Here is an 11269-nt window from a genome sequence, read left to right on the forward strand (position 1 = left end):
AGTCAGGTCTAGACTTGGAAGACTGGGAGTCCTTGTCAAAGGTCAGGAGAGTGTAAATCAAGACCTGATGTAGGCATGTTTGTGACCCATAAGGGGTCAGATTGAGTCCATGAATGAAGGCCCTGAACACCCAGCTATAGGGTGAGGCTCAGGAACTAAAGTCTGCCCAGCTCTGAACAGAGTTTGAGGTCATTTCTCATTTCAATGTCTCTGACACAGGAATTGCATCGGGAAACTCTTTGCCATGAATGAGCTGAAAGTGGCCGTGGCCCTGACCCTGCTCCACTTTGAGCTGTTGCCAGATCCTACCAGGGTCCCCATCCCCATCACACAAGTTGTGCTGAAGTCCAAGAATGAGATATATCTGCATCTCAGGAAACTTCAATAATGCTAGTAGGGACAAGGACAAGCTCTGGGGCCTCCTGTCCACCATTCTGTCCTCCTGTTACATGCTGCTGTTCCCTCTCTGTATCCACACACTACTTTCTCTCTGCCCAACTTTCCTTCTTCCCACCTGCCTGCTGAGTGTCTCAGTCCTCCTGTCTGTCTACCCTTTTCTTTCTCACCTCCTTATATGTTCCCTACCTGATTATCTGTCTACCTGTCTCCAATCAGCCTACATCTTTGAATGTCAACATAACCCTGATCACCTGCTTGCCCTCCAGGTACTTCTACCTTTATTTTCTCTTTGTGCTGCTAGTCTGTGCCTGTGTGATCTTCCTATTTTGCTATAATGAACCACTGCCACTTTCAATGGTTTAAACCAACACATATTTATAATCTCACAGTTCTGAAGGTCAGATGTCTGTAATGGCTTTTCCTAAATGAAAAACCAATATTTACAGGAGTTCTCATGAAGAATCCCTTTTCATTCCCCCTTCCTACTTCTAGATCTTTGCTTTCAAGACCTCAAGTAATTGGATTCACCTCCCAACACACACACACACTGTCAAGGATCATTGCCTATATTTGAAGTAAACTAATTATTGATAGCATCCAAACTACATCATCTCTTCACAGCAGAACTATATTCATATTTTTAATTAAATAACTAGGCAATTCAGCCCAGCAATGCTTCACTTTAAACATGACATTCAACCTGTGTCGACTTGGCATGCATATACATCCCCTTAGACTTATTTTATCTGCAAATAAAAATTTACTGAATACCCAAACCACCGTGAAGTTATTTTCAACCTTCAGAAGTATAACAAAGCCACTCTTCTGACAACTATTCTGCACAGTATTGAAAATACACTAATCAGCCAGGTGTTGGGGGCTCACACCTGTAATCTTAGGTACTTGGGAGGCTGAGATCAGGAGGATTATGGTTCGAACCAACCAGGACAAATAGTCCTGATTAGTGAGATCCCCATCTCCAAAATAGTCATAGCAAAATGGACTGGATATGTGTCTAAAGTGGTAGAGCACCTGATTTGCAAGTGCAAAGTCTTGAGTTCAAACTTCAGTCCCACCAAAAAGCAAAGAAAATACACTAACATTTCCCTGAAGACGTGGCATGGTGTTTACTCTTCTCCATAGTATTCTGTGATTTCCATACTGTGATATAATAAAAGCTAAGTATTATCAATACATCTCATGCTAGATGTGAATGTGATAAGAGGAAAAGAAAGCTTGGTATGCACACATGAACATATTCATAACAAAATGAGGAAGAAATAACCCTTACTACTACAGTCCTGATTTCCTCCATTGTGCACATAATCACAGCAGCATTTGGAACTATCTTCTACCACCAATTTTATATTCCCTCTTCCCCCCAGCAAGCTCCTCAGTAAATTGTGTTATCTTTATCTGGCATGGCAAACCTTCATTTTTACTAGTTCTGGACCATCCAAAATCCTGCCTGAATCACGTTGTTATATTTTTCCACCAACTTTAGTCACAGGGCATGTTAGTGCTAGAATATATTCTATGAAATCTGTTTTATAGACATTCTTTCCTCACTTTTATTGTTAAAGACCCTATCAAGTTCTCCTTGAGAATGAGAACCACTTGCCCTGACAGTATAGTAACTCCCTTTGGTTCAGAGACATGAGGAGCACAAAGTAGCCAGATGGGAATCTTAACTTCAAGGTTAACAGAATAATTGTTGTATCTGTGTGAAAGTCTTTTGGTTTTTTAGCTATTAGACCTGAAACAAATGCAGTAATATTATTGGGCATGGGTCACATGCTAAGGGGAGAACACATATAGGAGGAATAGGCAAAGGTAAGAAACCTAAAACTTGAAAGTGTTTGATGTGCCCACTGTAGAGAAGCTAATATAGTAATCTTAAACTGGCAGAGGCCATTATGTGAAGGTGACCAGGAAGTAGTGAAGAGGTCAGGTAGAGATGAACCAATTTGGGTTGTAATACATATGCGAATGGAAGCAATGCCCGGAATCTCTCTGTATAGCTGTCCTTATCTCAAAGTAGCAAAAATGCTACGTCTTTCTTATTATTGCTTATGTCTTCTCTTCAACAAAATTGGAGAAGAGGGCAGAACTCTTTCTTATTATTGCTTATGTCTTCTCTTCAACAAAATTGGAGAAGAGGGCAGAACAGGTTTTGCCTGGAAGTGAAGCGGTGGGGGAGGGGGAGAGGGAGGGTATAGGGGCAGGGGGCATGGGGGAGAGATGGCCTAAATAAATGAATAAAAAAAGACCTCTAGGCCAACAAACAACAAGGTTATAGGACAGAATGTTAAAGTTTTGCTGCTGGATCGCTAAGGGCAATAGGCAGTGGTGCCATTTCCATTTCTATCTCTTGATTCCTAGACCCAGGAGTCCTGGCTATGGGAGAGACAGTGCCATATACCAGACATTAATTTACAGCATACCCAGTCTCTAAAGAACCCATCCCTGAAATGTATTGTCACCCAGATGGTGCTGCATGCTAAAAACATTCTGCAATTTTTTCTCTAGGTTTAAAATGCATAACTGAAATAGATGTAGTCAGAATTTGCATAGGAGACTCAGCAGTATTTAGAAAGCTGATGGTCCCTGCTTCATTGGATCTTTTCCTATGTCCCCATTTCAAGTTTCATGCTCCCATTAGTTCCCAGTCAGTGCTCACTTTAATAGAAGATACACTGTGAGGCTGGGAATTGAAATTGTTATGTAATCAAGACATTGGCAAAATAAGACTCTGGGTTTATTTTCAGAAATCTCAGCTTTTCAATTATAGGACATATAGATTTCTTTCCAGACAGATGGAAGCGTCCAGATCGTGAATGCATGTTTCAAGTTTGAATTCCTGATCTCATCTCTTTCTCCACTTTACCTGATTAGGATCAACCAATCAACCTGAATATAATTTTATTTTGACTAAATAGTCTGAGGTATTGAGTACAAGACTATCCAGAACCTTGCCTTTTAGGAGATGTATTTTCTAAGATACTTGGTTAATAGTGTCTAATGGTGGTATTTTGCTTCTCTATTCCCATATTATGCCTTGGACAACCTTCCAGCAAGAGATGGGAAGGGAAGAGCCAGGAAGGCAGGTGCTTACTCACCAATGCACTGGAGGAACAAGTCACATGTATCTGAGTCCTGAGGGTCTGCAGAAGGAAAAGTGTGTTAATCAGGAACAGAGGTTCCCAGAGAAATCTCGTTGATGAATGGGGTGGAGGCTTCTACCTCCTCTTCCCACACTTTGGATACAGGCCCTGGCATCCTCCCCACATTAGTCTTGAGCCCTTTACTCTCAGAAAGGCATGCCTTCTCCCAGGTGGGTCTAATCCTCAAGGATGGACACAGATTTCACAAAATCAGGCTCATAGATATTCAGGAGTCCAGTTAATTACCCAAACCAGAGTGGATGGATGCACAAGAACTGGTGAGATCAGGCCACCACCTGGTCCAGGCTCTTTGTCTGCTGCATCTGAAATGGTGACAGATAGCAGAACCACTGAGAAACTCAGTGTCACCATTCAGGCCCCAGCTCATTGTGAAAGAAATGGAGGACACTGCCCTAGCAGGCCCCGGAGCCTCCTTCCCGTACTCTTCTTTTCTGAACAGTCTGGCACAATGTCTACTGCAGTCGCACAGCCACTATTCTAACTCCAAGCCACCCTCTTCTTACACCTGGGTTAGCTCAACAACCCCAATGGCCACCTTCCAATCACCTGGCATCTGATACCAACCTTTTCTCTGTGCAGTCAGGGAGAGCTTCCTTCTCAACATGAGATGTTTACATAACACCTGCTTGTTATGAAATAGAGAAGCCACCTGGACTCCCCTTGCTGTGTTAATCAATAGGCTTTTACTAAGGACTAACATGTGCAGGGCTTTGTTTTACACATCTTAAGGCAATGAGAAAGATAAGTCCCTGCTTTTTGCTTTTATGGAGAAGAGGGAAAGTAGACAAGTAAGTGTAATAGTCACAGACAGAAGTAGTTGCTGGAAGGAAAAAAAAAATCAGATGGTGCTAGGATAGTGACAAACAGAGAGGACCAGCTTGGATCCTTAAGGATACAAGGGCTTCTTATGGAGAGGACACTTAAATGTAACCAGAAGGATAATAAGGATGTGGTTTATGTAGAGTAAGGGACGAACATTCTGAGTCAGCAAGCACAAAGACTTTGGGGTGGGTAGAATCATGATGCCATCTAGGAGATGTGGGAGGATAACTGAGGTGAGTTTGCAGAGATCATGGGTAGGGTGATGTGTGCTCTATGCAGGGTCTCAAAACGATGAAGGAAGATAAAAGCACTGCCTCCATGCCCAGCACATTGCTAGTGTCATACTAAATTAGTGCTAGTCAGGTGTTAGAACAAGTAGGGGTAAGATTTTTTTAATAATGGCCCTGTGTCACAGTTACTTGCTTTTGTGACTTTGAATAAATCAGTGTTCATCTCTGGGCATTCATCCTCTTGTCTTGAAATGAGGTTTGTAACACCTGCTAAATTGAGGAGTAGCTGTTCTTTGCAGAGGAGAGGCTCTCTCTAATGTGGAGGGTTTTTGAAGCTTTCCTGCATGCTAGCATTGTGCAGGATGCTGAAGCAAGGGAACCTCCCTTTCTCAGGCTCATCTCTGCCTGTCATGCTGAGAGATGAGAATGGCCTCGGCTTAAAGTAAACTCAACAGTCCAGTGTCCTTCCATCAAGAAAAGTAGAAAATAGTTGAGGTTTCCGGGAATATTCAGCCTTTGCAGAGGAATAAATGTGAATAAGGAATGTAAAATTTGTCTCGGTATCAAACTGAACTTCATCAAAACCCAGAAAGTAAAAAGGGCCTGAACTCAACACCGGTGTTCCAAACACCAGCACAGTCACTCAGGGTTGTGCTGGAGAGTGATTGTGACAAGCCCCAGGGAATATTTCAGAGGCAGCTGGGGCAGGCAACTTTGGAATCCAGCATAGAAGGTTTCTAATATTACATGCCACTTTCGATGGCTTCTCCCTTGAACACATGGTAATCAGTTCCTCATTGGTGAGATCATGGTAGCAGTACATCCAGTCACATCTAGCAAACACTTGATAAAATAGACCAAGAATTCAGTGATGTTGAGGCTCGTGTCTGTTTTCCTGCTCTTCTGCCTTACAACTCAGCATTCTGTTTGGCGTCTACTTGGCGTTCATTAAGTATTTGTGAGCAATTTAGAGAAGATAAAGGGGGTGTGGGCATGGCCATTACCACCGCCAGCTGATCAAGCTTTGTTCCCACTGTCTCCCGGGTTTAGTAAAATATGGACTCTGAGGTCAAGCTCTACCCTCACCCTTCTTCCCATTGATGGACAGAGCAATCCTCCCAGACTTACACAAGGGAGATAAAGACAGGAAGTGAGAGTCAGAGACAGTCAGTGTTCACAGACATTTGCAAGTATCTTTCCACTGAGTACCAACAGATTCCTGGGGAAGCATCTCTGGTCTTCACATGGTTTCCTTGTTTGGATTGCTTCTACTAATACTCAAGCCAGCTCAGTACCACCTGAGCAGACAGTGGCTGCTCAAACCCTTGTAGCAGTTCCCATTCCCACTCCCCTAACTGGCTCTTTTGGCATTACTAGGAGGTGAGAAGGGTAATGGGGGTAGAGGGAGGGTTAGAGATCTTATATCCTGGTCAGTAAATCTACAGGACAAAGCTTCTTTTTTGGCTTAATGGGGATCAAATCCAGGGACCTGCGCATTCTAGAGAAGCCTCTATACTACTGAGCTGCATCCCCAGTCATGCAAGATAAAGTCTATCGAGTGATGAGCCCATGGCCTCCAAGGAACACACATCTCACCTCTCATTCTGGGCTTATCCCAGTGATAGAGTGCTCACTTGGTCACAGGAAGTCCATCCTTCAACAGCTTGTAACAGAAGGTTACCTGCTATCCTTCCCTATGCAGGTCTGTTATCAGCCCTGCACTTGGAGGTCTATGGTTGGTCCTTCCTAAGTCTTATCTTCAGGCTGTACATCCCTAGCTTCCTCAACTGATCTTCAAGAACCAAGCTTCTAGATGATTTCCTTCCCCACTCAATGACATTCTTTAGTTCCTGGTCCAGAGCTTACCTGGGAACACAGACATTGTGATGGAAACCACACCAGAAGGGACACTGTGTTTGATGTCAATAAGATGTCAGGACCCAGGAAAAGGGTTCCCCCACTGGGGTGAGGGAGAAGAACCAACTGAGTAGCTTTGCCCAAGACTGAGGAAATTTCCATAATAGGTGTTTTTAGGGACTGAAACCTTAAAGGTCATGGTATATGTGAGTGGGGTGGCAGAGGAATGTGCTTTACGTGAGAGGTACTGACATTAGAGTTGCCTATTAAGCCAGGACTGTTTAGTTTTCTGCTCTCCTCCCACACACCGAACATTGTGAGCTCCTTGGGGGTGAGAACACCTACCCCTCCCTGTACCCCCGTGACCAGCACAGAGTCTAGCACTGCTGTATTGAGAGACTGAGGAAGGAAAAAAAGAAGAAACAGTCTGGGAGCTGAGAGAGACAGTTCTGATGCCCTGCACTGTCACCCTTGGGAATGGGAGGCACAGAGCTAGGTAAGTGGCAGCTTGGAGAGGCAAGGGATTGTGCATTTAACACACTTAAGGGGAGATGAAATGGAGCTCAAACAGAGCTGAGACTCTGATGCCCATAGTTCCTCAGAGGCAACAGAGCTCCATCCCACAGGGTCAGAGGATCTGGCTCAGAATAAGACCTGGGAGTCAGCAGAGGTCCAGATGATAGGTCACTGAACTGCTCCAAATTCCTGACTGCTGATGAAACATCCAGAACTATGTCCCTATGTTGTTTTGCCCTTCAATCCACTGCAAGAGCAAGAATTGAACAAAAGTTTTTACTGGTTTGTTTTTCCCTCAGTGACAGTTTGACAGGGACCAGGAGCTTCAACAGATTCTGGCATGGATAGAGAAACTGCAAACTGCTTGTCCTTGCTGGTTCTGAGGGGGCCAAGTTTTCTTTGATGTCTATGACCCTGACTGCATGAAGATGATTCTGGGGGAGATCAGGTGAGAGGCAAACCTCTTCATATCCAGAGAAGTTCCTCTCTCTTTGATGCACATTCCTGGCCTGTCAAAGTCTAGAAGAGAATGACACTTCAGCCACCATCCTACATGCTTTTCCGACCATCCTCCCAGGCCACAACCAGCATATGGGCAACCAGACTCAGTACTGGATATTTCAAACAGCTGTGCAGGGTCAAATTTCTTTACCTTTTCTTTCTTTCTTTTTAAGTTGAACTGAGAAAATATCTTATGTAAATTGCCCTGTATCTGAAAAACACATTCAAATCCCCACTCACTTAGTTGTCACCCTTCTTGGTCACAGGATGATTTATCCACCATACATTGTTTAAAAAAAGTCTCTGCCCTAACTTTTAGCATTGAGAATAAAACCTGCATTCTTTGCCATCTAACCAACCAAATCCCTGGGGTTCTCTGCCACTGGTACATAGAACTTGCCTTTCTGACCGGAACTGACTGCAAAGAGAGAGACAAAGGGGTGTTAGGCAGTGGGAGCTGACATTGAACAAACTCAGAGTCGTGAAGAAATCATGGCAGGTAAAAAGACATCCTCTTTAACAAATGGGATTGGGAAAACTGAATATCTACATGTAGAAGACTGAAAACTAGACCTCTATCTTTTCCCCCAAACAAAAATTAATTCAAAATGGATCAGAGATCTTAACGTAAAACCTGAAACTACTATGTGAAAAACACAGAGAACACACTTGGAGATACAGGAATAGACAATGACATTCTGAATAGGACTTCAATTGCTCAGGAAATAAGAGTGAGAATTGACAACTGGGATTGCACAGCAAAGGAAACAGTCACCAGAATCAAGAGACAATCTACAGAATGGAGAAAATCTTTGCCAGCCGGTCGTCAGACAAGGTACTGATACCCAAAATATATAAAAAGCTCAAAAAAGTAAACACAAAAAGAACAAATCATTCAACTAACATATGGGTAAATAAATTGAACAGATAGTTCTCAAAAGAAGTACAATTGGCTAATAAGTACACGAAGAAACGTCCAACATACTTAGCCCTGAAGGAATTGCAAATCAAAATAACACTGAGATCTCATGTCATCCCAGTCAGAGTGGCTATCATCAAGAAGACAGACAACAACAAATGTTGGGGAGAAGCTAGAGAAAAGGAACCCTCATACACTTTTGGCAGGATTGTAACCTAATGCAGTCACTAATGGAAATTAGTATGGAGTTTCCTCAAGAAACTAAAAAATAGAACTACCCTATGATTCTGCTATACCACTCCTGGGCATATATCTGCAGGAATGCAATCAACATACAATAGAGGTACCTGCCACCCATGTTTATTTCATAATAGCCAAGCTATGGAATCAGGCTAGATGTCCACCAACTGAAAAATTGATAATGAATGTAGTGTATATACACAATGGAGTATCATTCAGCCATGAAGAATAATGAAACTATGTCATTTTTTTAGGAAAAAGGATAGAACTGGAAATCATCACATCAAGCAAAATAAACTAGTTTCAGAAAGACAAATGTTGCATGTTCTCTCTCATATGCAGTCTCTAGACCTAAAAAAATAATTACACAAACATAAAAGGGAATCTGGGGGAAAACAGAAAAAGGAGACAGAGAGAAAGGAGAGGGTGCTGCAGGGGTGGATATTATCAAAGTACCTTGTATACATGTATGAAAATAGAATAGTGAAGCACATTAAAAATTATAAAAAAGGGGGGGTGACAAATGCGAAAGAATAATACAGAGGGTGAATTTGAACAACGCACATTATATGCATATATGGACATATCACAATGAAATTCCTTTGTTTTAGCAATTAATGTATGCTAAAATAAAAAAAGAACTCATGACAGCCCATGGTCTGAACCACAGCTGCCTCAGGACTGCCTTATTTGTCCTGTGTTTCTAACTAATGCCTTATTTTTCAGACCTGAAATCTTATGGTTCCTTTAGAATCTGGGTATGTAATCTAAACTAGGACTGTGGTCACTTGCCATTTAGGTTATCCAAGCACTATCACTTGGGGTCACTGAGAATAGTTGGTGACAGGCCACCACTGTGGTGACCCATCTCTAATTGTAGCCCCAGTTTTCTTCTTCAAAACAGAGTCTCGCCTCTTCTTCATTCTGCTATGAGAACTTCTGAGGCTCAGAAGTTCTTCCACATCTTCTTCTAGTTATTTCCAAACATTCTAAACATGATATTGAGACTGTCTCCAATCTGCCCTCATCTCTTTTGCAAGCATTATCTGGCATCTATCTCTGGTCACATAGCTGTATCAGCCTAATGGGGAAATTCACATTCCTGGAAATTGTCAGACTTTACCATCTTTGTTCAGGAAATTCTGCCTTCCTGATTTTCTTCTACCTGGAATCCCACCATCTCTCTCTCCAAGTCTTCCCTCTGATCCCAATGCCCATGGACATAACCATCTGAGGCCCAGACTAATGTTTGATCACATTGAATGGGTAGATATATGTCCAGCATCAATGCATGTTGAGCCCAGCCTTCCATAATGTTATTCTGAAGTCCTACATAGGAATCATGGTGGACTCTGTCCAAGTGATGTTGGTGAGTCTGTCTCTCCCTCTCACATTCATACACCCACAGCACACACTCAAATTAAACTCTCTAACACAGAAGTCACCAGATACATTTTCTTTGAATAACACCCTCATATCATTATTGTGAGGCAAGATTCCTAAAAGTAAATGGGACAGCTTAAAGGGTGGATATGCTTGTGATCACAGCACTTACAGGTTAAGGTAGAAGAATCCAGAGTTGGATTCTTCTATGTAGCCAACTGGTGCTACATAGCAAGACTCTGTCTCAAAAAACAAACAGGGCTGGAGCATTGATCAAGCTGTACAGCACATGCCTACCAAGTGAGAAGTCCTGAGTTCAAACCCCTGTATCACAAAAAAAAGAAAACAAAAAACAATTGGGACTAAGAGGACCAAGCCACCAGAACGGAGCCAAACTGTGCTCATTGTCTAAGATCATCACAGTGGTTAGAGGGCCCACCTCCTTTCCAAATACTCAGCACAGTGAACTGGGAGCAGTCCACTTTGCAAGACTACCTGTCCCTAGGTGGCCTGGGCAATGGCAGTTTCAGTGGCAGCACTGACTTCCTGGGATGTTAGCCAATCAGGCTCTATCCTGTCAAGGTATCTGCATGGAACTGATTACCCATGCAGTGAAATGGACACCAGGTCCAGAGTCTTACAGCCAAACCTACCATATCATCACTTCCCATGAGACTCTGATCCTGACCTCACAGCACTCAGTGAACTTTTGATGAGTGGAAAGGAATTGATGTCCTAGTATGGCCTCCCATTAGGAGTGTTCTTGTAGGCCCATAGGCTTTCTTTTCCTTGACACATTTTGTTCTTAGGACTGGATTCTAACAGTCTTGAAGCCTAGCTTAGATTTCAGAAAACTGAAGGATTTCTTGTTGCCCCAGGAATTTATTTTTAATAAACTAAGAGGTCATAATTGATTTCCAGATTTCAAAATGGAATAAAAATATGTTTAATTTTATAATAAAATGTTGTTAGAAATAAGCATCAGGTTACAAATATTTATTCATGGGCTGGCAGATTGGCTCAACCGGTAGGGCACTTGCCTAGCAAGCATGAGGCCCTGAGTTCAAACTCCAGTACAAAAAAAAAAAAAAAAAGAAGAAGAAGAAGAAGAAATATTTATTCATGCTGTTAACTTGCTAAAAGTTGTCTGACTCAGGGAGTTGGAATTGAGTATATGGAGTTGGAATTGAGTATATGCAGATGCAGAAATGTGACCA

This window comes from Castor canadensis, chromosome 7, assembly GCF_047511655.1.
Source record: "Castor canadensis chromosome 7, mCasCan1.hap1v2, whole genome shotgun sequence".
In the NCBI taxonomy this organism is placed as follows: Eukaryota; Metazoa; Chordata; class Mammalia; order Rodentia; family Castoridae; genus Castor; species Castor canadensis.